This window comes from Elephas maximus, chromosome 26 (assembly GCF_024166365.1).
Source record: "Elephas maximus indicus isolate mEleMax1 chromosome 26, mEleMax1 primary haplotype, whole genome shotgun sequence".
NCBI classification, from domain to species: Eukaryota; Metazoa; Chordata; class Mammalia; order Proboscidea; family Elephantidae; genus Elephas; species Elephas maximus.
Window position 1 is genome coordinate 40,596,056 of NC_064844.1, and position 27,142 is coordinate 40,623,197.

A 27,142-nucleotide genomic window follows, 5' to 3' on the forward strand; every position below is an offset into this window, starting at 1 on the left:
ATAAAAGAAAATTCATATTTCCCAAAATGACTAGAGTTATTGGTCTGACAGTGACTGGAGGAACCCTGAGACCCTGAAGACCCTTTTAACTCAGAACTGAATTCACTCCTGAAGTTTACCCTTTGGTCAAATATTACACAGGTTTATAAAACAATAACACATGTGAGGAATGTGATTCTTAGTTCAATCATGTAAATGAGACCAAATGGACAACACCTGCCCAAAACCAAAGACAAGAAGGCAGGAAGGGACAGGAAAATGGGACGAAAGAAATGGGGAAGCCAGGATGGAGAAGGGGAGAGTGTTGACACATTGTGGGAGTTGCAACCTATGTCACAAAACAATTTTTGTATAAATTGTTGAATGAGAAACTAATTTGCTCTGTTAACTTTCACCTAAAGCACAATTTAAAAAAAAAATCACCATTGAGTTATTATCGTCGTAAGAGAGTATTTTAAAATGAAACTCCAAGTGTGATCAGGTTTATCTGTCTTCCTCTGGGAACTGGTTGGGGATGTCTCTCCTGGTCATGTGAATTTGAGCACATCTAGTAGTGTTTTTTTTTTTTTTTTTTTAGTAGTGTAGATGTGCTCTTCTCTTCCCATCGTCCATTGCTCCCAGGAACGTACAATGAATAGCCAGAAGACTGCATTCTGCAAAGAAAATCCTGGGAAAGTTCCTTCCACATCTCTTATCTTATAGTGAAACTTTCTCTAGGTTGTGAAATCAGGCCCTGGTTTGGTCACTCTACCCTCAAGTCAGGCCAGATCTCTTAATTCAGCCTGCCCATCGTGAACTTCTAACACTTCTCTCACTATCTAACACAGGGTCTGGAACATAACAGAAAAACATGTGCTAGTGAATTTCTCTTCCTTCTTTTGTTGTCCTTTAGTCTTTCCTTTGTTAAACACATTCAGGCACTTATCATGGTCCAGGAACTATACGACACGCTAAGGAAAACGGACAATGAGAATTAGACATGTTTTTTATAAGCCAAACCAAGTTATTAACGAAAAGTCAAAAGGATGATGGTGTCATGAAAACTAACTTGGATTCTCTGGGAAAAAAATTATTTTAAAAAACTGGTGTCAGATTAATGGTAAGCAATAGAAGGAGTCCCCAGGTAGTGCAAACAGTTAACACAACTGGCTGCTAACGAAAAGGTTGAAGGTTCAAATCCACCCAGAGGCACCCCAGAAGAAAGGCCTGGTGATCTACTTCCAAAAAGTCAGCCATTGAAAACCCCATGGAGCAAAGTCCTATTCTGACACACATGGGGTTGCCATGAGTTGGAATCAACTCCATGGCAACTGGAACTAAAACAAAAGGATAAAATACTGGAAAACTGTGCATCAAATATAGAAGACTTCTACCCTCATCTTGCTTCCAGAGTAACTTCAAGTTCCATTCCTGTTTAATGAAGCTGAAACTGGACATTGCACATGATGCGCTATGGGAGTGATATGTGCAAGAAAGACCACCCAGGCCTCTAATCAGTGACATGCTCACAGAGAAAAGGCCTTGGTCCTGCATAAAAAAAAATTGGTAAAAGAATGTACATGCATATGTTTTAAGCTACACAAAATATTTAACATATGCACATATCGTTTTATAATTCCTTGCTTTAACTAACTTTGGCAATTAACTGACCATTTCTGATCTCAGCTGATAAAAATGCTTCTATATATAGCTTTGTTGTTGTTAATTGCTGTCGTGTGGGCTCTGACTTATGCCATATATACAATTAATAAGTGTTAAGAGCCTGAGGCAAGTAGAAGAAAAATTACTAGAGATCTTGGCGAAGACACAAAGAAGCTTCCATGGGTGTCATGTGTGAATGTGACAAGTAGGAAAAAAAAAATGGCAGTTTTTAATACACTCAATTCAAATGTATTTTTAAGAAGGAAAATACACATATTTTCTTAAAGTCTTTCAGAAGTGAGCACAAAAGAGCTGTATATCTGATACAGAAAAAAATGAATTTCTTTTTTCTGTATCAGATAGAACAGATACAAGTAATTAAAGGCAAATTTTCCAGCTTGGACAGAGATAAGTAGGTAAAGTAAAAGTCATCTCTGATTTGGTAAAATGAAAAGTCCTTTCTTCTTCTGTGCACACATACATAAATGTCCCATATGGAGAAATCTTTTCTGATTGAGAGGAACTACTTGGAGCATAAAAAATCTTCTTGTGGGGAAAGCAGTCCCCTCATGTGCAACAAAAGGTATAAAAAAAATTAAAAAAATTTTTTTTTTTTTTTTTTTTTTAGGGAACGTAAATACCTCAGATTATTAGTTTAAGAGGGCTAAAGACAAGGCTCCTTTGTAAAAGCAATTAGAAGCCAGCACATTGCAATTAATGCTGACAGGAAAGAAGTCATCAATCTAAGACATCTTTGGACAATTTTTTGATAGCTAATTTATATGTATATTACGGCACTTTTTTTTTTTGGTATATATAATATGTAGGAGCCCTGGTAGACAGTAGTTAAGAGCTAGGCTGCTAACCAGAAGTTTGGCAGTTCAAATTCACCAGCTGCTCCTTGGAAACTCTACGGGGCAGTTCTACTCTGTCCTATAGGGTCGCTGTGAGCCAGAATGGACTTGTTAGCAACGGTTAATATATATATAAGGAGCCCTGGTAGCCCAGTGATTAAGCACTTGGCTGCTAACCAAAAGGGGCTCCCCTATAGGGGAGCCAGCAGACCTGTGGGAGAAAGATGTGGCAAGCTGCTTCTGTAAAGATTAAAGCCTTGGAAACCCTATGGGACAGGTTTACTCTGTCCTGTAGGGTAACTGTGAGACAAAATTAACTTGATGCACAGAATGGCAATATGCATGAGAGAGGAAATAGATATTTTTTAATACAGAATAAGAAAATCCAGAGTTAATGGAATAAGTGATGATATTTTCAATTGATAATGAGGAAAGCCTTTTGTTTACATTTCTTTAAATTCTGCTCTAAATGGCATCTATTTTAAATTTCTTATGCAAAGCCAATAATCAGAAATAGTGAAAGTTCGCAAAAATTTTATTTGCCCATATATGATAGGACATTATCTATGAGAAACATAATATCTTTACTATGAGAAAAAAATCAAACCCATTGCCATCAAGTTGATTCTGACTCAAAGCAACCCTATAGAACAGAGAACTACTATGAATCCAAAAGAAAAAAAACCCGTATATAAAAACAGGCTAAAAATAAAAATGAACATGTAACCCACAAAAGAAAAAATCCAAATGGCCAAAATGACTTACGTACAACAAGATGTTAGAATGTAATGAGAAAAATAGTAGATACAAAGGATCCTCGCATTTCAAAGCAATGCCAGACATGCTGAGTGACTGTGAAGCCTCTTCTGCCAGCTCACATGATCACCTACCTCCTCCAGTCTATAAAAGAGTGGAAGCTGAAGAGGCCAGTTAAAAAGAGTTGTTAGAGTACTATGCTTCCCACTTTCCTCTTTTCTGTAATTTTTCCTCACCTCACGCCATTTGAGAGGGCCTTTAAGGTAATCTCTCAGAGAGCATGACCTGTAGTCCCCATAGTCTGCAGTAGGATTTTTTGTGTGTGTGCTTTAGGTGAAAGTTTACAAATCCAATCAGTCTCTCATACAAAAAGTTATGCACACCTTGCTATACACTTGCAGCTGCTCTCCTCCTAATGAGGCAGTACATTCTTCCTCTCCATCCTGTATTCCCTGTGTCCATTCAACCAGCTCCTTACCCCCCTCTTTCTTCTCATCTCGCCACCACACAGGAGTTGCCCACATAGACTTCAAGGGTCCACTTGAACTGAGAAGCTCATTCATCACCAGTATCATTGTCTATCTACAGTCCAGTCCAATCCCTGTCTGTAGAGTTTGCTTTGGGAATGATTCCAATCTTGGGCTACCAAAGGGTCCTGGGACCATGACTGTCAGGTTCCCTCCAGTCTCAGTCAGACTATTAAGCCTGGTCTTTTTATGAGAATTTGAGATCTGCATCCCACTGCTCTTCTGCTCCATCAGGGATTCTCTGTTGCATTCCGTTAGGGAAGTGATCACTGGTAGCTGGGCACCATCTAGTTCTTCTGGTCTCAGGCTGATGGAGTCCCTGGTTTATGTGGCCCTTTCTGTCTCTTGGGTTTATCTTTACCATATACCTTCGGTGTTCTTCATTCTCCTTTGCTCCAGGTAGGTTGAGACCTATTGATGCATCTTAGGTGGGCGCTTGCTAGTGTTTAAGACCCAAGACTCCTCTCACCAAAATGAGATGCAGAACATTTTCTTAATACATTTTGTTATGCCAGTTGACGTAGATGTCCCCTGAAACCATGGTCTCCAGACCCCTGTCCCTGATACTCTGGCATTCAAAGGATTTGAAAGGAAACTGCTTTTGGTTTAGTCCGGATGTACTGACTTCCTCCATGTTGTGTGTTGCCCTTCCCTTCACCTAAAATAATTTTTTGTCTACTATCTAGTTAGTGAATATCCCTGTCCTTCCCTCCCCACCCTCCCTCGTTACCATCAAAAAATATTTTCTTCTGTGCTTAAACTTCATCTAGAGTTCTTTTAATTCACTCAGCATAATGTCTTCCAGATTCCTTCATGTTAAGAAATGTTTCACAGATTCATCGTTGTTCTTAATCATTCCGTAGTATTCCATTGTGTGATTATACTATAATTTACTTATCCATGCATCCATTGATGGGCACCTTGGTTGTTTCCATCTTTTTGCTATTGTAAACAGTGTTGCAATGGACATGGGACTGCATATATTGGTTTGTGTGAAGGCTCTTATTTCTTTAGGGTATATTCCAAGGAGTGGAATTGCTGGCTCATATGGTAGTTCTATTTCTAGCTTTTTAAGGAAGTGCCAAATCAATTTCCAAAGTGCTTGCACCATTTTACATTCCCACCAGCAGTGTAGAAGTGTTCCAGTCTCCCCACAACCTCTCCAACTTTTATTATTTTGTGTTTTTTGGATTAATAACAGCCTTGTTGGAGTGAGATGGAATCTCATTGTAGTTTTGATTTGTATTTCTTTAATGGTTAATGATCATGAGCATTTCCTCATGTATCTGTTAGCTGCCTGAATGTCTTCTTTGGTGAAGTGCTTGTTCATATCCTTTGCCCATTTTTTAATTGAGTTATTTGTCTTTTTGTAGTTGAGTTTTTGCAGTATCCTGTTTTTTTTTTTTTTTTGTAGATTTTAGAGATCAGATGCTGATCAGAAATGTCATAGCTAAAAACTTTTTCCCAGTCTGTAGGTAATCTTTTTACTCTTTTGGTGGAGTCTTTGGATGAGCATAGGTGTTTGACTTTTAAGAGCTCCCAATTATCTAATTTCTCTTCTGGTGTTTGTACATGGTTAGTAATGTTTTGTATATTGTTTATGCCATGTATTAGGGCTCCTAGTATTGTCCCTATTTTTTCTTCCACAATCTTTATCATTTTAGATTGTATATTTTGGTCTTTGATCCATTTTGAGTTTGTTTTCGAGCATGGAGTGAAGTATGGGTCTTATTCCTTTTTTTTTTTGCAGATGTTTAACCAGTTATGCCAGCACCATCTGTTAAAGAGACTATCTTTTCCCCATTTAACTGACTTTGGGCCTTTGTCAAATATCAAGTGCTCATATGTGGATGGATTTATGTCTGGATTCTCAATTCTGTTTCATTGGTCTATGTATCTGTTGTTGTACCAGGCTGTTTTGACTACTGTGGTGGTATACTAGGCTCTAAAATCAGGTAGTGTGAGGTCTCACTTTGTTCTTCTGTTTCAGTAATGCTTTACTTATCTGGGGTCTCTTTCTCTTCCATATGAAGTTGGTGATTTGTTTCTCCAACTCATTAAAAAATGTCACTGGTATCCTAGTTAAGTGGCCTAATGATGTGTTTAGTGCTTCAGTTCCACCTCCTAGTTCATTGCATAGTGCTTGGGGTCTTAAAAGCTTGTAAGCAGCTATCCAAGGTACAACAACTGGTCTCCTGGAGCAACAGAGGAAGAAGAAGAACCAGGAGTAGGAAGATGAAATGGAATGTATGGCTAATTGCCTACATGAACAACTGCCTCCTTTGCCATGAGACCGGAAGAACTGGATGGTGCCTGGCTACCATTACTGGACATTTTGATCTAAGATTCTATAGAAGAATCTTGACCACAAGGGAGAAAATGCAGAGCAGAATTTCAAATTCTCATGGGCTCCAGACATTCCGGATTCAACAGGACTGGATGAACCCCTGAAACTATTGCCCTGAGATAATCTTTAGAGGTTAAAACAAGAATATCCCGTAAGGCATCTTAAAACAAAGCAATAGTTTAGCTTAAGTAGTAAAAAAAAAAAAGAGCCTGCCTTGAGCATTACGCCTTTTAAGAACTATCTATATGGGATCACAGTGACAACAGCAACTGAAAGATTAGATAGGAAGCTTAGAGGGCAATGAGTTTATGTTAATGGGGGAGGAACAACTCAGAAAAGGAGGGGGAGAATTGTTGCACAGCCCGGAGAATGTAATCAATGTCACTGAATCGTACATGTAGAAACTGTTGTATTGGTGTATGTTTTGTTGTGCATATTCTCAACAACAACAAAATAAAATTAAAAGAAATTGCCACAAACTTGATGGCTTAAAACAACAGAAATGTATAAATAGATAAAGTTTTATTGGAACACAGACAAAAAAAAAAAAGTCACTGGTATTTGGATAGGGGTTGCATTGTATCTATAGATCAGTTTCAGTAGAATAGACATTTTTACGAAGTCAAGTCTTCCTATCCACAAGCAACGTATGTTTTTCCACTTATGTAGGTCACTTTTGATTTCTTGCAGTTTTCTTTGTATAGGTCTTTTATGTCTCTGGTTAGATTTATTGCTAAGTATTTTATCTTGGTGGTTATCATAAATGGTATTGATTTGGCGATTTCCTCTTTGACGTTCTCTTTCCTGGTGTAGAGGAATCCAACTGATTTTTGTATGTTTTTCTTGTATTCTAATACTCTGCTAAGCTCTTCTGTTAGTTTCAGTCGTTTTCTTGAACATTCTTTAGGTTTTTCCGTGTATAAGATCATGTCATCTGCAAGTAAAGACGCCTTTGCTTCTTTTTTGCCAATTTGGATGTGCTTTATTTCTTTTGTGTGTGTGTGTTATTTCTTTATCTAGCCTTACAGCTCTGGCTAGGACCTCCAGCACAATGTTGAATAAGGGTGGTGATAAAGGGTATCCTAGTATGGTTCCTGTTCTCAAGGGGAATGCTGTCAGCCTCTCTCCCTTTAGGATGATGTTGGCTCTTGACTTTGTATGTTGGCTCTTTGATACGTTGAGGAATTTGCCTTCTATTCCCATTTAGCTGAGAGTTTTTATCATGAATGGGTGTTGGACTTTGTCAAATGCCTTTTCTGCATAAATTGATAAGATCATGTGGTTCTTGTCTTTTGTTTTATTTATGTGATGGATGACTTTGATTGTTTTTCTAATGTTGAAACATCCCTTATACCTGGTATGAATCCCACTTGGTCATGGTGAATTATTTTTTTGATATGTCGTTGCATTCTCTTGGTTAGAATTTTGTTGAGGATTTTTGCATCTAAGCTCATGAGGGATATTTGTCTGTATTTTCTTTTTTTGTGGTGTTTTTACCTGGTTTTGGTATCAGGGTTATTCTGGTTTCATAGAATGAGTTTGGGAGTATTCCATCCTTTTCTATGTTCTGAAATACCTTTAGTAATAGTGGTGTTAACTCTTCTTTGAAAGTTTGGTAGAACTTCCCAGTTAAGCCATCAGGGACGGGGCTTTTTTTTTGTTTGGAGTTTTTTAATTACTTCTTCAATCTCTTCTTTTGTTATGGGTTATTTAGTTGTTCTACCTCTGTTTGTGTTAGTTTAGGTAGGTAGTGTGCTCTAGAAATTTTTCCATTTACTCTAGGTTTTCAAATTTCTTAGAGTACAATTTTTCATAGTATCTTGTTATGATTCTTTTAGTTTTGGTTGGGTCTATTGTGATATTGTCCATCTCATTTCTTATTTGGGTTATTTGCTTCCTCTCCTGTTTTTCTCTGTTAGTCTTGCCAATGGTTTATCAGTCTTGTTAATCTTTTCAAAGAACCAGCTTTGGGCCTTGTTAACTCTATTAATTGTTTTTCTCTTCTCTATTTCATTTAATTCTTCTCTAATTTTTATTATTTGCTTTCTTCTGGTGCCTGAGGATTTCTTTTGTTGCTCTCTTCCTGTTTGTTCAAGTTATATGGATAATTCTTTGATTTTGGCTTTTTCTTCTTTTTGGATGTGTGCATTTATCGCTATAAATTGTCCTCTGAGCACTGCTTTAACTGTTTATTAAAGGCTCTGATAGGAAGTGTTTTCATTCTTATTGGATTCTATGAATTTCTTTATTCTTTCTGTAATTTCTTCTATAACCCAATCGTTTTTGAGCAACACGTTTTTCAGTTTCCATATGTTTGATTTCTTTTCCCCATTTTTCTGTTATTGTTTTCTATTGTTATAGCTTTAGGGTCAGAGAAGATGCTTTGTAATATTTCAATGTTTTGGATCCTCTTAAGGCTTGCTTTATGGACTAAAATGTGGTCTATTCTAGAGAATATTCCATGAGAATATTCCACTTGCATTAGAAAAGAAAGTATACTTGGATGCTGTTGGGTGGCATGTTCTGTATATGTCTATGAGGTCAAGTTGGTTGATTGTGGCATTTAGCTCTTCCATGTCTTTAATGAGCTTCTTTCTCTTTGTTCTGTCCTTCACTGACAGTGCCGTGTTCATCTCCTACTCTTATTGTGGAGCTATCTCGCTTTTAAATACTGTTAGAGTTTGTTTTATGTATCTTGAAGCTGTGTCATTGGGTGCATAGATATTTAATATGGTAATATCCTCTTGGTATATTGTCCCTTTAATCATTAGTGTTCTTCCTTATCCTTTGTGATAGATTACCTTTGAAATCTGTTTTGTCAGCAGTTAGTATTGCCACTTGCTCTTTTTTTATTGTTGTTTGCTTGATATATTTTTTTCCACCCTTTGAGTTTTAGTTTGTGTCTTTAAGTCTAAGGTGTGTCTCTTGTAGCCAGCATATAGATGGATTGTGTTTTTTTTTTTTTTTATCCATTCTGCAACTGTCTGTCTTTTTTTGGTGCATTCAGAGTAATTATGGATAGGTATGAGTTTAGTGCTGTTGTTTTGATGTCTTTTTTGTGTGTTGTTGACAGTTTCTTTTTCCTCTTTAATTCTTTGTGCTGAGTAGTTTTTCTTTGTAAATTGCATGTTCCTCTTTTTCATTGCTGTTGGTTTTGTTTTTGCTCAGTCTTTGTTTTTCTTTTTTTTTTATGTGTAGGATTGTTAGTCTCCTTTGTATTTACCTTATTATTTGCCCCTATTTTTCTAAGTTTAAACCTAAGTTTTATCTCCCTATCTCACCTTGATTTCCATTCCATATGAAAGATCTATGACTACAGTTTTTAGTCCCCCCTTATTGATTTAATGTTGTCATCTTTTACATAATGACATCACTGTTTCCCTGTTTTGAGTTTTTTTTTTTAATCTTGATTTATTTTTGTGATTTCCCTATCTGGGTTAATATCTGCTTGCTCCATCTGTGTTCTAGTGTTGGGCTGATATCTGATATTATTGATTTTCTAACCAGAGAATTCCCTTTAGCATTTCTTGTAGTTTTGGTTTGGTTTTTGCAAATTCCCTAAACTTCTGTTTATCTGGAAATGTTTAAATTTTGCCTTCATATTTGAGAGACAGATTTGCTGGATATATGATTCTGGGCTGGCAGTTTTTTTTTTTTTTCCTTCAATGCTTTATATATGTTATTCCATTGCCTTCTTGCCTGCATGGTTTCTGCCAAGTAGTCTGAGATTATTCTTGTTGACTCTCCTTTGCGGGTAGGTGACTTTTCATTTATCCCTGGCATCTCTTAAAAATTTCTCTTTATCTTTGGTTTTGGCCAGTTTGATTATAATATGTCTTGGTGACTTTCTTTTGGGATCTAACTTGTATGGGGTTCGATGAGCATCTTGGATAAATATCTTCTTATCTTTCATGATATCAGGGAAGTTTTCTGCTGACAAATCTTCATCAATTCTCTCTGTATTTTCTGTTATCCATCCCTGTTCTGGTACTCCATTCACTCGTAGGTTATTTATCTTGATGGAGTCCTACATGACTCTTAGGGTTTCTTCATTTTTTTTTTAATTCTTTTATCTTCGAATATATTGTTGTGAAGTGTTTTATCTTCAGTCTCGCTAATTCTGACTTCCATTTCCTCAATTCTGCTCTGCTGACCTTCTACTGAGTTGTCTAACTTTGAAATTTTGTTGTTAAGCTTCTGAATTTCTGATTGCTGTCTCTCTATGGATTTTTGCAGCCTATTAAATTTATTACTTTCTTGAATAACCTTCTTAATTTTCTGACTGCTTTATCCGTGTGCTCCTTGGCTTGTTCTGCATTTTGTCTGATCTCCTTTCTGGTGTCTTGAAGAGTTCTGAATATTAATCTTTTGTATTCTACATCTGGTAATTCATCTGGAAGACTTTTTGATTCTTTGTTTGGGAGTTTGTTAAAGCAATCATGGTCTGCTTCTTTATGTGATTTGATATTGACTGCTGTCTCCCAGGCATCTATACATTATTGTATTAATTTATTTTATGTTTGCTCACTGTGTTCTAGGTTCTTGCTTTGTTTTGTTTTGATATACCTGAATAGGCTACTAGAGTGTGTTGATTATTGGAGCCTTTGAAGCACTAATGTCCTGTCACCAGATGGCTAGAGGTGTTACCAGGTATATGAGCCTAGGAGTTCATTCACTATTCTTGTATAGATTCAGCTCGGTGTCCAGGTAGTCGTCCCCCTAGTGTGTGGTGCAGGCTTTCACCTACGATCTTAAAGGAGCGGTGATGATTGGTGTATGCACAGGTTTCTGGTTGCAGCAGGGGGTCACACTCTGAGGAAGACAGGGGGTTGACAACCTTCCCCCAAGCACCCATGAGGAAGGTGCATCTCTGTTTTCTAGAGTGCGCTGGTGGGTGGGCTCTGCAGCCATACCTTAGGCACTTATTGCTTTTAAGTTTAAGGACTGGGAGGCACCACTTATCCTTGGACCCCTGTCATAGGTGGCTAGGTGGTGTGGGTGGAGCCACCAGCCCTGCTGTGGGTAGGCAAGGACCTTGTTTAATAGGCAGAGTGGTATCAAACATCAAAAACCCACGTTTCCACTGCACAGCTGAAACGGTTACAGTCAGACCTCAAGGACATTCACCCTTGCAATATAACAGCCAGATCCTATCTGCTGTACTGGGACTACCTGGGTCCATGCAGGGATGAAAGACATTCAAAGTCTGTGGGCCACTTGTGCCTGGACAGGAGCTGCTTCTGCTCTAAACTTCCAGATTAAGAGAGCTGGCAGATTATTTTTCCCCCATCTGTTATTTTGTTCCTTCTCCAAGGCCAGGAGATCTTCACTTTGCCTTTGATATTCAGGGTTCCTAGCTTGTCATATATATATATATATATATATATATATATATATATATATATATATATATATATATATAGTTGAATCACTTGTTTTTCCAGTCTTTGTTGTAAGAGGGACCACCAGAAGTGTCTGATTACTGTGCCATCTTGACCTGCCTCTGCAGTAGGATTTTATGTTGTCTGAGGAGACTAGAGACAGTGGACTTTGTCTGTAGCTCACAGAGTGGAAAGGTTTGTGCCAGATGCTAGTCCCTTCCCACAATGGTACAGTTGGCCTGTGTGTTACATAAACCCAAGAAAGGGAGCAAGAGGAATTTTATAAAAGACTCTATTGAAGGGGGCTTTCTGCTGGGCAACCTCAGCAGAAAGAGGTTCTGGATGAGAAGGAAGCATATCATAAGAGGCCAACCAGTGAAGAGTTGCAGTCCATGCCAAAGGAGCCCAACAAGGTTATCTCAGAGGAGTCAGGAAAAAATCACGTCTGGTTCCCCTGTAGTTGTGGAGAAATAGAGTTTGGGGGAAACTACTTTTTACTAATTTGTAAAGTAAAAGACTACTTTTAAATAAAGACTTTACTTTTTACTAATTCACTAATTTATATTAGGTGGGAAACCAGTCATGTCCCTCCCCACAATGCAGGATTCCCAGCCAAGAAACCAAAAATCTATTGCCACAGAGTCGATTCTGACTCATGGTAACCACAATACCAAAATGGAAGAGAAGTTTTAAAGTAGAAAGGAGTATAGAGTTATATGATATGAGCCAGGACTAGATATTTAACTTGTGATATGGAGCTGTCCTTGAAACAGAAAGTGACAGAAGCACTACTTGAAAAAGTTATGGGACCTGCTAGGGGAGTCTTCCAAGGCTCATAAGCTAATAAGTCTGCAGAATGGTTTGAAATGGACAGTGTAGAAATGAATAAAATTTCTTCCATTTCTACTTTATCTGGGCCATTTGCTCAAAAAATTGTGTGCACAGGTAAAAAACTTCAACCTTGAAAGACAGGAAAGAAGTATAAAGGGGGAACAAAAGGTAGGAAAGGAATGAGAGAGGGAAAGAAGAAGGAAGGAAGGGAGGAAGGGAGGAAGGGAGAAAGGAAGGGATGGATGGAAGGAAGGAAAGAAGAGAAGAGGAAAGGAGAAAAAAGGAGGGAAAGAATGGAAGAAGAAAAAGAGGAAAGAAGGGAGGGAGGGAGAAGGGGAGGAAAATAAATGCTAATAGAAATAAGCAGATACCTATTCTCCTGTACCAATTTGGCAAAGATGTTTCCTAATGCCAATACTCAGACAGGGCAAAGATGGGAAGAATCAGTCATCTTGTATATTGCTCGCAAGAGAGTTAATGAAACATTCTGAAGGACTTTTTGGAAACATGTATCAGAAAATTTAAAAAACCTACACTTTCACCTAACAATTCCACTCCGAGAAATTTATTCCAAGAAAATGATTATGAATATGCACAATGATTTTGCTACAAAGATGTTTATTGCAGAGTGTTTTATAATAACAAAAACCAAGAAATTAAACAGCTTAAAGCAACAGGATAATGATCAAGTAAACTATGAAATCCTACAAAGAAGAATACCTATGCCCTTGGAAATACATTTTTTTAGTTTTAAAAAGTGTCTTACAAGAAAGTCTATAGAATATGTATATGAATATATTTAAGTATATTGGATGGGAATGGTCTACATCAAATGTTAAAAGTAGCTAACATCTGGATGATGAAATTCTGGATTATTTTTATTTTCTTCCTTCTGCTTACATTAGTATTCAACAATGAGCATGCATTACATTTACAGTAAGAAAAACAATAAGCATGGTTTTCAAGAGTATTTTTATAGAAAGCGATATGTAATTAACTGGGTTACATGCTGCTTCCTTGTGCCCATGATTATGCATGCCCAAGGAAAACTTGGCCTCTTGACCTCTGCATCCATAACCTAACTCTTGCCTATCACAATGACCAAAATTTATTCAGAGTACTTAGGAGGAGATGATGAGCTAATCAGGCAGGGTTTTATAGATCAAACCAGGCAGCAACAACTTCAGCAGAGATTAAAAACTGAAGGTTGAGAGTGAAGCACCAACTTCATGCTGGCTAATAACCAACTCCAGACTGTGGACATGCTAAATTGTGTCAAGATTAAATGAGATTGAAAGTTAATAGAGCTTTTGGGGTCTAAGAGAGAGGAAAACCTGGGGTCTATACACCCAAAACAATGCTAAAGATGATTCCAAGAAAAGCAAAGTAGGTAAGTTAGCCACTTGCAAGTTCATGGAGAAATGTGCATGTGGCTTCTGAGGGTGGCGGATAAAGACAGTGTCTTCCTCCACTATTCTTTTACTCCCTTCTACCATGTCCATTATCCATCACCATCTTTTTCTGTCTGCATTGCTGTAACTCAGAGTGACTTCCAGGTTAAACTTCACTCTCCATTCCAAACACTAGAATGACAGAAATACTTTTAAACTAAAAAGATGCACTCATTTGATTTGCAAACAAATAAGATCGACATTACCAAGTGTAAAAGAGTGTGGACCCAGCAGATTTTTCACATATTGCTGTGTGAGTGTGATCAGTCACTTTGGAAAACAGTTTAACATTATCTCCTAAATTTGAACATTTATATACCTAGGAGCACAGTAATTACATTTCTAAACCTATAGGAGAAATTCTTGCAGCCGTACAAGAGAAAACACGTACAAGAGTTTCATAGCAATACTATTCAGCAAGTAGCAAAAACTTGGAAGTAACTCATATGCAATCAACAAGACAGTGAATGAATAAATGTTGGTATATTCACAAAATGGAATACAATACAGTAATCCAAAAAAATGAACTACAGTTACCTGACATGATAAAGATGGATCTCAACGACATAATAGTAAATGAAAAAAGTTAAGCCTCAAAAGATCATACACAATAATGGCATTCTTCTTACAAGGTTAAAAATAATTAAAAACATATTTTATAAGATAAGTATAGATACATTTACATATATCGATATATATGTGTGTATATATGTATATACATATTAGAGACAGACAGAGAGAGAGCCCTGGTGACGCAGTGGTTAAGAGCTCAGCTGCTAACCAAAAGGTCGGCAGTTAGAATCTACCAGCGGCTCTTTGGAAACCTTATGGGATGGTTTTACCTATAGGGTCAACTTGATGGCAGCGGGTCATATACATATATATGCATATATGTGCGTGTGTGCATGTATGTGTGAATGATGAAGACAGATTTCAGGATGTTTGCCTTAGATAAGTGGAAGCAAAGCGATGAGTTGGTGAGAAGAACTATGTTGTTAGATGTGCATTATTGTCAAAGTTTTAGCTTTTGTTTTGGGTTGTGGGTTCATGGATGCTTGTTTTCATACTAAAAAGAAAGAAAGGAGAGAATGAGGGATGGAGGCATGGAAAGAAGGAAGGAAAGAAGGAAGAAAGGAAATAATATACACATGCATACATAATACATAAATACATACATAATAAAGTGGTCAAGGAAGAAAGTGTGTCATGAACCAAGGACTATGATTAATCCAACTCTGTGTATCTGAGGTCTTAAAAAAAGGAAAATAAATAGATATATTCAAATCTAAGAGGAATATCTTTTTAAACCCACAACTAAAGAAATGCACAAAATAACCATCAAAATTGAAAGGAGACTTGCTGACCAAAATAATGAGGAAACTGTTAGCAAATAATTGGCCACAGAAATGGCATACCCATCAGCAAATGGGGGAACTTACAGCCCTACCCACCAATCGGGATTCCACCAGCAGCAGTCCATCTGCCCACAGCAGGAGAGGGAAAGGAGTGCTTCAAATGGGCCAGTGTTCAGAACTGTTCTATTCATGCAGGGCCAGATTCCAGCACTAACTTAAGATATGGTTCAGAGCCATGATCCCCAGATCCTTTGAGGCATTTTCTCAAACTTTTAATGCCAGTATTTACCGGAAATCTCCAAAAGGTAGTCATGGGCACAAATTCCCTCAAATTTATTTGAACTTCACCACTCTCATTGTGGAACTAGTATTTTCTCAGGAATACTTTGATTAATGTTACTTTGTGGTATTAGTCTACCAGCAGCATTTCAGGAATGTTATTGGTTGTGAAGAAAAAGAGAAGGAGGTAGTTTGTCCTTTCATTTGCCCCACAAGCACCAGCTTTGTGGCATTTAGCATTTTATCTTCAGTGCTTGGAATGTAATAGATTCTCAATAAGTATTCATTGAATGAATGACTAAAAAAAATGAGTAAATGACAAAAGGGAAGAGGTGAAAGGCAAAAGGAAAGAGACAACAAAGAAATTCATGTTATACAGGCTGTAGTGAAGAATCAGGGACCTAGTTTGCATCTGGGCTGCACAACAATCTAGATGTAGTCAGCCTCCTCATCTGTAAAATGAGGATAATCATACATTGCTGCCCCACTGGGCAGCATACAAGCCATAAACTATATAAAGTACAATTTCTGACACATTGAAGGTGCTCATTTAAATTTCTATTCACGATTTCTGATAGGTTGGAGAAGAAAGAGTAGCAGTGGCAAAATGTCTTCTCTAAGATAAGAGGAGGAAACGCAGGTGGCATAGTGATTTAAGTGCTATGGCTGCTAACCAAAAGGTCAGCAGTTCACATTTACCAGGCGCTCCTTGGAAACTCTATGGGGCAGTTCTACTCTGTCCTATAGGGTTGCTATGAGTCGGAATCGACTCGACGGCAGTGGGTGGGTAAGATAAGGGGAGAGCCAATATTGTGGACCCAGGAAGAAAAGCATTAGAGTAGCAATTAGTCTTGTCAGTTGCTCCAGAGAACTGGAAGCCCACATTTGTAGAATATGAAGATAATTTTCTATCTCTACTTAAAAACTTAGCTTCTGTTTAATGCGTTTTTAAAGTCATATTTTTGTGCTATGAAGAGGTTTTTTTATTTTTGGTAATTTCAAATCTCTTATCAAAGAGCATTTTCATACTCAATCTTTTCAATGTGAGTAGTTGCCAGGGAATGATTAAAATGAATAATAATTAGCAAATACCCAGCATTTAGATTCCTAAAATAAGGGGAACTTGGTTAGGGTTAGGTTTACTTCTAAATTAGCTAGTCAGGAAAATGGTTTCAATAGAATGTCTGAGGCAACACAAGTTATTCTGCCTTGCTCTATGGTCTCCACCACTTTTTGTTTAGAACCAAATATTTGTCATGGCCTATTAGGCCCAACCTCACTCTAATCTGAGAATTTATGGATATTGTGGAGCAGGAAGCTTATGCAGGGACCTTTCTTCAACATCAGCTGGCTTATTAAGGGAGCCCCTTAGCTATGACTAATCTCTGGGTCTATCTTCCTTTGGAGTTCTGTTACCTGCCCTTTTCTATATCATTGTGTTGCCCTATCAATGATTCTCTACTGTTATGGATTAAATTGTGTCCCCCCAAAATGTGTGTCAACTTAGCTTGGCCAGGATTCCCAGCATTATGTGATTGTCCACCATTTTGTCATCTGATGTGAATTTCCTATGCATTGTAAATCCTACCTCTATGATGTTAATGAGGCAGGATTACAGGCTGTTATGTTAATGAGTCAGGACTTAATCTACAAGATTAGGTTTTGTTTTAAGTCAACCTTTTTTGAGACATAAAAGAGAGAAGCCAGCAGAGAGACAGGGGACCCACACACCATCAAGAAAGCAGCAAGGGGAGCAGAGTGTATGCTTTGGGCCTGGGGTTCCTGCACTGAGAAGCTCCTAGATCAGGGGAAGATTGATGACGATGTCCATCCTCCCTGGAGCCAAGAGATAGAGAAAACTTTCCCCTGGAGCTGGCACCCTCATCAACATCATAGTGATAGGATTAGCAGCAGTCATATTGATGAGATCTACAAGATTGGACATCACCTTAAGCCAATCTCTTTTGAGATATAGAAGAGAGGTGAGCAGAGAGATGAGTGGAACCTCATACCACCAAGAAAGCAGCTCTGGGAGCAAAGTGTATCCTTTGGACCCGGGGTTCCTGCATGGAGAGGCTCCTAGTCTGGGGAAGATTGATGGTGGGGACCTTCCTTCAGGCCTGGTGGAAGGAGAGAGTCTTCTCCTGGAGCTAACACCCTGAATTTGGACTTCTAGCCTGCTAGACTGCGAGAAAATAAATTTCTCTTTGTTGAAGCTATCCATTTGTGGTATTTCTGTTATAGCAGCACTAGGTGACTAAGAATTTGGTACCAAGAGTGGGATGCTGCTCTAACAGATACCTAAAATGTAAAAGTAATTTTGAAACTGTGAATGGATAAAAGACTCAGAAGGAAATGAGGAGAACTGTTAACATTGGAGAAGCCGCAGATGGTGAGAAACAGCAGCAGAGGACCAGTAGCAGCAGAACCAGGAGACCAGCATGACACAATGCTGGAGCTGACCCACTGAGCTAGAGAGCTAAGTGCCTTCTGGCCAAAGTTTACTGGTGGAGTGGGGTGCCTCTGGGCACTGATCAGTGGAGCTACAGAGTTTTGGAACATTTGCTGCAGCAAGCAGATGTGAGCATGAGGCCGGAGGGACCAAGAAGACAAGGAACCAGGAAGCAGAAGCTGAAGAGACAAGGAACACAGGAAGCTGAGCTGCCTCAGTCTCAAAAGGTATGGCCACAACCTCTGAAGTTTCAAATGGTGGAACCAAGGCCTCTGGTGTTTCTAAGGGTGGAGTCAACACTCAGACGGACTAGGAGAATGGTGTGCCTAAAGCTGAGAGAGCAGAGTTGCCATCCCAGTGGGCCTGGAAGGCAGAGCTGAAGCCCAGAGCCAAGTGGCCTCCACTCAGAATCTGGAGATTGTGGCCAATACCTTAGAGCCTGGAGGGCAGAGCCATTGTGTAAATGGTCTCAGAGAACAGATGATTGTTTTCAAGCCTTGAGGGCTGATGTAGTGTGTTCTGCTGACTTGCTTGATGCTGGTTACGCCTTTTTTCCCCCCAATTTCTCTCAGTTGTAATGGAAATATTTACCTTGTGGCTGTCGCACCATTGTATTTTGAAAACAGATAACTTGTATTCTAGATTTCACAGATGAAGAGGAATTTCTGGATTTAGGGCTTGGAGTTGATTTAAAACTTTTGCTATGATATGATGGGATGAATATGTTTTACATGTGGCAAGGGCGTGAATTTTTGGGAACCTCATACCACCAAGAAAGCAGAGCTAGAAACAGAGTGTGTCCCTTGGACCCCGGGTTCCTGCACAGAGAAGCTCCTAGTCCAGGGGAAGATTGATGAGAAGGACCTTCCTCCAGAGCTGACAGACAGAGAAAACCTTCCCCTGGAGCTGATGCCCTGTATTTAGACTAGTAGCCTACTAGACTGTGAGAAAATAAATTTCTCTTTGTTAAAGACATCCGCTTGTGGTATTTTTGTTATAGCACCACTAGATGACCAAGATACCATCTAAGATACATTTATTGGTCTCATTTCTTCTGTTGCAAAGAAGAACGAGGAAAACCAAAGACACAAAGAAAATATTAGACCAAAAGACTGCATGAACCATAGCCTCCACCAGCCCGAGCCTAGAAGAACTAAATGATGCCTAGCTTCCACCACTGACCACTCTAACAGGGATCACAATAGAGAGTCCCATACAGAGCAGGAGAAAAATGTAGAACAAAATTCAAATTCACAAAAAAGACCAGACATACTGGTCTGACAGAGGCTGAAGGAACCCCTGAGACTATTGCCACTCCTGAAGTCCACCTTTCAGCCAAATGTTAGGCATTCCTATAAAACAAACAATAACACGTGTGAGGAATGTTCTTAGTTCAGTCAAGCACATGAGCCCAAATGGGCAACACCTGCCCAAAAGCAAAGATGAGAAGGCAGGAAGGGACAGGATAACTGGAAGAATGGACACAGGGAACCAGGGGTGGGAAGTGGGAGACTGCTGTCACATTGCAGGGATTGCAGTTGGTGTCACAAAACAATACGTGTATAAATTTTTGATTGACAAACTAGCTTCAGCTGTGAATTTCCACCTACAGCACACACGCACACACATACACACACATACACACACACTCTCTCAGTCGTCTAGTGCTGCTATAACAGAAATACCACAAGTGCATGGGTTTAGCAAAGAGAAATTTATTCTCTCACAGTCTAGTAGGCTACAAGTCCAATTCAGGCCTCCAGCTCTAGGGCAAGTGTTTCTCTCTATCAGCTCTGGAGGAAGGTCCTCACCATTAGGCTTCTCTTGGTCTGGGGGCATCTCAGCTCAGGAACCTCAGGTTCAAAGAATGCACTCTGCTCCTGGCACTGCTTTCTTGGTGGTATGAAGTTCCCAACTCTCTGCTTGATTCCCTTTACTTTTTATCTCTTGAGAGATAAAAGGTGTAGGCCATACCCCAGGGAAACTCCCTTTACTTTGGATCAGGAACTTGACCTGGGTAAGGGTGTTACAATCCCACCCTAATCCTCTTTAATGTAAAATTACAATCACAAAATGGAGGACACCACCCAATACTGTAAAACATGGCCCAGCCAAACTGATATACACATGTTTTGGGGGACACATTTCGATCCATGACACACACACAAAAGATATGCATACTACCCACAGTGATTTACAGGTTCAGTGCAATCCCTATCCAAATTTCAACAGCCTTTTTTGTAGAAATGGAAAAAACCCATCTTCAAATTCATATGCAATTTCATGGGGCCCCAGATTGACAACACAATCTTGAAAAAGAAAACAAAGAAGGAAGTCTCACACTTCCCAATTTCAAAACTTATTACAAACTTAAGTAATCAAAATCATATGGTAATGGCATAAGGATAGATATACAGTTCAATGGACTAGAACTGGGAGTCCAGAAATAAACCCATACATTTATGGCCAATTGATTTTGGACAAGGTTTGCAAGTCCATTCAATGGGGAAAGACCAGTTTCTTCAGTGAATGATGGTAGGACAACTGAATTTTCACATGCAAAAGAATGAAGTTGGGCCCTTACTTCACACCTGTAATGGATTGAATTGTGTCTCCTAAAAGTATGGGCTAAGCTATGATTCCCAGTGTTGTGTGGTTGTCCTCCATTTTGTGATCTGATATAATTTTCCTATGTGTTGTAAATCCTAATCTCTAGGATGTTAATGAGGCAGGATTAGACGCAGTTATGTTAATCAGGCAGGATGCAATCTACAGAATTAGGTTTTATCTTGAGTCAATCTCTTTTGGGATATAGAGAATTGGTCAGAGAGGAGAGGGAATTCATACTACCAAGAAAGAAGTGCCAAGATTGGAGCTTGTCCTTTGGACTTGCGGTGAGAAGGTCCTGGGGGAAGACTGATGACAAGGATCTTCCCCCAGAACTGACAGAGAAAGGCTTCCCTGGGAGCTGGCATCCTGAATTAGGACTTCTAGCCCCTAAACTGTGAGAGAATAAACTTCTGTTTGTTAAAGCCATTCACTTGTGATTATTTCTGTTATAGCAGCACTAGATACCTAAGGCAACACTGTACACAAAAATTAAAGCAAAACTGATCAATGACCTAAATAGAAGAGCTAAAACCAAAAAACTCTTAGAAAAAAAAACAGAGAAAAATCTACATGATTTTGGATTTGACAATGGATTATTAATTGCAAAACCAAAAACATTAGCAACCAAATGAATAAATAAATAAATTAGAATTCATTAAAACTAAAAATGCTTGTGCATCAAAGGAACGTTTTCAAGAAAATGAAAAGACATTGGATGACAGAAACGTTCATTTCATTTTGGCTGCTAAGCTGGGCCATGTAAATCTGGAACTGTTGGTAACTACCCTCCTCAGTCATGGAGGAATCAAACACACAGAAGACCTGAGGAATTTGAGGTGGAAGGGAGAGCTTCATTGATATTCCTTAAACCCTGAATCCTATTTATCAGAATTGAAATTGACTGGATTAGAGTGAGGTAAATGTTACTTGAAACTAAGATAATAAGATTCCAGATGTTTCTCTTGTATTCAAATATATACATACGTAAAAACATGAAATAAACTTATGTTGACATGCACAAGAACAATACCCATTGCTGTCAAGTCAATTCCAACTCATACTCACACTATAGGACACAGTAGAATTTCTCCATAGGGTTTCCAATGAGTGGCTGGTGGGTTTGAACTGCTGACCTTTTGGTTAGCAGCTGATCTCTTAACCACTGCGTCACTAGGGCTCAATAAGAATAATACGTATGTATTAATCCACAATTTTTTTTTTCATTTAACCACATACCTTGAAAGTCTTTCCAAGTAAAAATATACAGCCAGCAAAGAGGAAGGGCAGATTGGTTTTTGGGTGGACAATAAGAAGTTTCAGTTTTATGATTCCTTTGTTTTTTGTTTAGGAAGTCTTTCCACACCTATGCATTTGTCATGTCACTTTTTTCCTAGTGTGCCTTCTTTTATTGTAGAGGCTAAAAAGCTAAAAACTACATTTCTCAACATCCCCTGCAACTTGAATTGCAAGAGTGATTTAGGTTCTGCCAATTGTTGTTGTTAGGTGCCGTCAGTTCTGACTCATAGTGACCCTATGTACAACAGAATGAAACACTGTGCCATCCTGCACCACCCTCACAACTGTTACTGTTGGAGCCCATTGTTGCGGCCACAGTGTCAATCCATCTCATTGAGGGTCTTCCTCTATTTCGCTGACCCTCTGCTTTACCAAGCATGATGTCCTTCTCCAGGGGCTAGTCCCACCTGATTACATATTCAAAGTACATAAGACTAAGTCTCACCATCCTCACTTCCAAGTAGCACTCTGGCTGTACTTCTTCCAAGACAGATTTATTTGTTCTTCTTGCAGTTCACGGTATATTCAGTATTCTTTGCCAACACAATAATCCAAAGGCATCAATTCTTAAGTCATCCTTATTCACTGACTAGCTTTTACATGCATATGAGGCTTTTGAAAATGCCACAGCTTGAGTCAGGCGCACCTTAGTCCTCTAAGTGATGTTTTTGCTTTTTAAAGAAGTCTTATGAAGCAGATTTGCCAAATGCAATATGTCCTTTGATTTCTTCACTGCTGCTTCCATGGGCATTGATTGTGGATCCAAGTTGATTGTTCCTCTTAGGTGCTGTCGAGTCGGTTCCAACTCATAGCAACCCTATAAGTACAAAGGAAAGAAACTCTGCCTGGTCCTGTGTCATCTACACAATCCTTGCTATGCTTGAGCCCATTGCTGCAGTCACCGTGTCAATTGATCTTGTTGAGGATCTTCCTCTTTTTCATTGACCGTCTGCCAGGCACGATGCCCTTCTCCAGGGACTGATCACTCCTGATAACATGTCCAAAATATGTGAGACAAAGTCTTGCCATTCTCGCCTCCAAGGAGCATTCTGGCTGTACTTCTTCCAGGATAGATTTGTTCTTTCTTTTGGTATATTCAATATTTGTTGTCAGCACCATAATTCAAAGGCATCAACTTTTCTTCAGTCTTCCTTATTTATTGCCAACCTTTCTCATGCATATGAGGCAATAGAAAACACTGTGGCTCGAGTCAGACACACCTTAGTCCTTAAAGTGGCATCTTTGTTTTTTAAGACTTTAAAGGTGTCTTTTGCAGTAGATTTGCCTGGTGCAATGCATCATTTAATTTCTTGATTGCTGCTTCCATGGGCATTGATTGTGGATCCAAGTAAAATGAAATCCTTGACAACTTCAATTTTTTCTCCATTTATCATGATGCTGTTTATTGGCCTAGTTGTGAGGATTTTTGCTTTCTTTGTGTTGAGTAGTCTTTGATCTTTGTCAGTAAGTGCTTCAAGTCCTCTTCACTTTCAGCAAGCAAGGTTGGGTCATCTGCATGATGCAGGTTGTTAACAGCTCTTCCTCCAACCCTGATATGTAGTCCAACTTCTCAGATTATTTGTTCAGCATACAGATTTAATAAATATGGTTAAAGGATATGGCCCTGACGTACACCTCTCCTGACTTTCAACCACACGGTATCCCCTTGTTCTACTTGAATAGCTGCTGCTTGATCTATGTACAGCTTCCTTATGAACACAGTTAAGTCTTCTAGAATTCCCATTCCTTGCGACATTATCCATAATTTGTTATCACCCACAAGGTTGAACGCCTCTGCAGAGTCAATAAAACACAAGTAAACATCTTTCTGATGTTCTCTGCTTTCAGCCAATGTCCATCTGACATCAGCAATGATATCCCTCATTCCAAGTCCTTTTCTAAATCTGGCTTGAATTTCTGACCATTTCCTGTCAGTGCACTGCTGCAATCACTTTTGAATGGTCTTCAGTAAAATATTCCTTGTGTGTGATATTAATGATATTGTTCGATAATTTCCACATTTGGCTGGCTCACACTTTTTGGGAATAGGCATAAATATGGATCTCTTCCAGTAGGTTGCAGGTAGCGTGAGCACTTCCAGAACTGTATCTGTTTGTTGAAACATCTCAATTGGTATTCCGTCAATTACTGGAGCCTTGTTTTTCGCCAAGGCCTTCAGCGCAGCTTAGACTTCTTCCTTCGGTACCATAGGCCCTTAATCATATTCCACCTCTTGAAATGATTGAATGTCCATCAATTCCTTTTGGTACAGTGACTCTGTGTATTTCTTCCATCTTCTTTTGAGGTTTCCTGCATCGTTTTGTATTTTGCTCATTAAAAAAAAAAAAAAAAAAATAGAATCCCTCAAAATTGCAACTCGCGGCTTAAATTTTTTCTTCAGTTCTGTCAGCTTGAGAAATATCTAGCATGGTCTTCCCTTTTGGTTTGCTAAGCCAAGTAGATTATATATTCTCATACAAGATTTGGAAGCTGGACAGTCCAGTCATTATATTTATGAATATCAATAGGCAGGTACAGGCATGCATTTACCCACAGTTGCATTGGAGGTGTTTCCTGCACTACAAGTCTCTCTTAGTTACATAGTGCTTCTATAACAAAATATACCACAAGTAGGTAGCTTAAAAGAACAGAATTTATTGTCTCACAGCTCTGGAGGCTAGAAGTCTGAATTCACGGCATCATCTCTAGGAAAATATCCTTCTTTGTCTCTTTTGGCTTCTAGAAACTGCTGACAATCCTTGGCATTCCTGTGCTTGTAGTTGTATCTTTACATGGCGGTTGTCTTCACTCTGTGTCTCTGTATCTATTTTGCTCTTTTAATAAGACACCATTCAGAAGTGATTAGGTTTAGGACCCACCCTACTCTGGTATGACCTCATTTCACATAACAAAAGAAAACTTCTATTTCTAAGCAAGATCATATTTATAGGCTAAAGGAGTTGGGGGGGGTGCACAATTCAATCTATTAGAAGGTCACAGCTGAGATGGTGAGTTCTTGGAGTTGATTTCCCCACTTCCCTGAGTGTGACAAAGTTATAAATTTCCCTGGAGAACAAGTTTTGGGTGTCCTAGGAGGATCAATTAGGCTCCATCTATTCAGCCCATTTATAGATTTTAGAAGCAACTAACCCTCTAGGTTAGGTACTTTTCTGCTTAAAGTAGCCAATGTGGTCTGTATTTTCCATGATGGAGCTCTGTGTTACACAATTCAAATATTATATTTAAAAAGCATATATTTTTTGGAAGCTTAAATTTTTGTTTTTTATATGTACTTTTTTCATCTATCTAGAATTAATTTGATTATGGTGTTATGGTGTTAGGGAGTAATCTAACTTAAAAAAATGAATAATTAATTGTCTCAATACCATTTATTAAACAGTTTATCCTTTCTTCACCAATTTTTAGATGATATAACAACCATATATTAACTTCTCTTTTAAATGGGATACAATAAACTGAAGAGAATATTATTGTATTAGAATATAAATTATAGTAACATGTAGTAAAATGTTATGATTACATTTAGATGAAACGCCTAGATGAAAGGGGAAACAATTGTTTTGGACAGGGCTGTTTTCATTTGCTCCGTGGAGCTATCCTGATATCAAGATATACATGACAGACAGAGATAAAGAGCAAGAAGACCACATGATGTTCAAATACTTTGAAACACAGGAGAAGACTAAGCCAAAGGCAAACATTGGTCTAGGGAAAATGTCTACTTCCAGTTAACCAGATGAGAAGCAGTCTTCATGTTAATTATAATATAAGGAGAAGGCCACCTAAAAAATTAAATGAATGTTAAGTAAGGGCAAATCTCCACGTAGTTTACCTTGGGGAAAATGCTAGTGACACTTAGATTGGTAAATAAACAGAGAAAGAGTTTATAAGGGATGGGTTTTGGTGGTATTTGAAATTCCTGGATACTATACATCTCTGTTATTTCCTTCTGACTTGGTCAGCATTCTCAAATTCGCAAACTGCCTTGCTTGTTCTCTCCATTAGCGTTTCTTCAAAAAGACAACCGAACTCATTCTCATAGCCAGGGATTGTAGAAATTGCAGCCTGCTTGGGTTATACCTTATCCTTTCTGCTGCTGACAATGGTAGTCAAATTAAACCCAAAGATCTTAGAATAGAGAGAAAAAAGTCGGTAACAGCATCCCTTGGTTTGTTTCTGGATTCTATATTAGTGCTAATACCAAAGTGTTTAAATTGCTATACCCCCTGCTGTCGAGTTGATTCCGACTCATAGTGACCCTATTGGGCAGAGCAGAACTGCCCCATAGGGTTTCCAAAACTGTAACCTTTATGGAAGCAGACTGCCACATCTTTCTCCCATGGAGCAGCTGGAGGGTTTGAACAGCTGACCTTTCATTTAGCAACCCAGTGCTTAACCACTGCACCACCAGGGCTCCTTAAATTGCTATAACATTATAAAATGTGTTAATATCTGGTAGGCAAAACCTTCTTTATTGTTCTCCTTAAATTTTTTTCTCTTGGTCCCTCCTGTGCATTTTCTGTGCTAGCTAAACTTGAGAATCATCCTTCCCATTTTTGTAAAATATCATTTTGGACTTTGGATTGATATTTATTTTATTGATATTGACATTATTGATATTTTGCACTTGCAAAAAAAGAATTGTCATCCTTACAATTTCAAGTCTTCCCTTTCAAGTGATGGTATGTTTATATTCAGTTCTTCCTTTGTTTTTTAGTGACGTTTTATCCTTTTTTATATAAATTCTTACACTTTTCTCGTTAGGTCAATTTGTAAGTATTTTGTAAATTTTGTTGCAATTGCTAATGACATTTTAGTACCGCATTTTCTAAGTGGTTATTTTTATTCTATAATAAAGCTGCTGGTTTTGTACGTTGATTTTGTATTCAGATGCCGTGCTGAGCTCTTTTAATAGGTCTAATGATTTTTATATTGTTTCAAGTTTTTAAAATAATTATTCTATTTCCAAATAATAAAAGTTTTATCTCTTCCTTTCCAATAATTGTACACGTATTTTCTTCTTATTGCATTATCTAGCACCTCCAGAATGATGTGCAGAGGTAGCCATGACAGTCCTGTCTTCTTTTGTCCTGACCTTAAAAAGAATGCTTCTAAAACTTTGACATTATGATATTTATAACAGATTTTTGTTTGATGTACTTTATCAAACTAAAAAATCCCCACCTATTACTAATCCTAACTTGCTACTAGTATTATGCTTATTTGTGTTTGTCTTCATTTATTATTCAAATAAGAAATGTGCGCTAAATTTTATCAAATGTTTGTTTCAGCACCTAGGGGAGTTATATAGTTTTTCTTCTTTAATTTATTAATGTAAGGA